This window comes from Cynoglossus semilaevis, chromosome 17 (assembly GCF_000523025.1).
Source record: "Cynoglossus semilaevis isolate Cse_v1.0 chromosome 17, Cse_v1.0, whole genome shotgun sequence".
Lineage (NCBI taxonomy): Eukaryota > Metazoa > Chordata > Actinopteri > Pleuronectiformes > Cynoglossidae > Cynoglossus > Cynoglossus semilaevis.
Genome location: NC_024323.1, coordinates 2235 through 3323, shown reverse-complemented (window position 1 = coordinate 3323; position 1089 = coordinate 2235).

The following is a 1089-nucleotide window of genomic DNA, read 5'->3' as shown; positions in this document are numbered from 1 at the left end:
ATGAGTGGTGTTTTGTTTTTGATTTGTGTTGTATGTGGTGGGGGGGGGGGGGGGGGGGGGGGGGGGGTTGCCCCCCCCCTTTTGTTGGACTGCTTCCCACCTCGAATTCCGTAAAGCTCTTGCGCTTCCGAACACAGCAGCACCGTTCATGACGTGCCGCGCAGACATCAGTTTCACTGCAGCGCTCACGTGAAGGTGACGTACCTCAGGAACCCAGCTCTGCACACATCACCAGCCATTGAGATTAATAACATTCATAACCAAGAGTGTCTTAAACGAGGAATTAGATGTACACATTTTGTTTTTTCAACATGGATTAAAGCCTAAAGCCTAGGTTAGAAACAAACAAAACTTGAATGTTTCCGGTGCTCTCCATAAAGTGTCTCACGAGAATTACAATTTTTAGATTTTGAAGAGGTTAAAAAAAGGTGCTAATGAAAAAAAAAAAAAACTGAACGCTGAGTGTGTGTGTGTTACTGTTAAAGAGAATGAGCATACCAGAATAATTTGGGTTGGTTAAATTGAATGTAAAAAGTATACGTGGTTCTCACAACTGTTCTTACTGTACATATATCTCGACCATTAAAGTGAATGTACAAACAACTCGTGCTAAGGAGAATGTGTATGCTTCTAGAAATCGACTTAGGTAGACTAACTATGTGGCTAAAAAACTTTTGTCTGTTGGTTTCTAGCTCTAAATACAGGGGGTCATCGGTTTACGACGACCTCGACCTACGGCGTTTCGTCATTACGTCTATAAGTATCTTACATTGATTCATTAAGAAAATTGTGTTCCATCAATCCAATATATGCCATTTAAACAACACCAGGAATGAGTTGGCGAGTGGAGCCGACGAGGAGCATCATATAGCATGGTTAGGCTATATGATGTCTATGTGTGCCTTTACCAGTTGTCGGCGCTAATCGGACTCTAGATTGCGATGTTACCACCGTGTTAGCGTAAGTGACATAGGAACTCAGAGTTCTGACCTAACGGTGAAAATCGGGTTATGTCTCACCTGGATGTAAGTTTCCTTTATCCTGCCTTAATCTGGACATGTGTGATTCGGTGAAGAACGTGAACCAAGG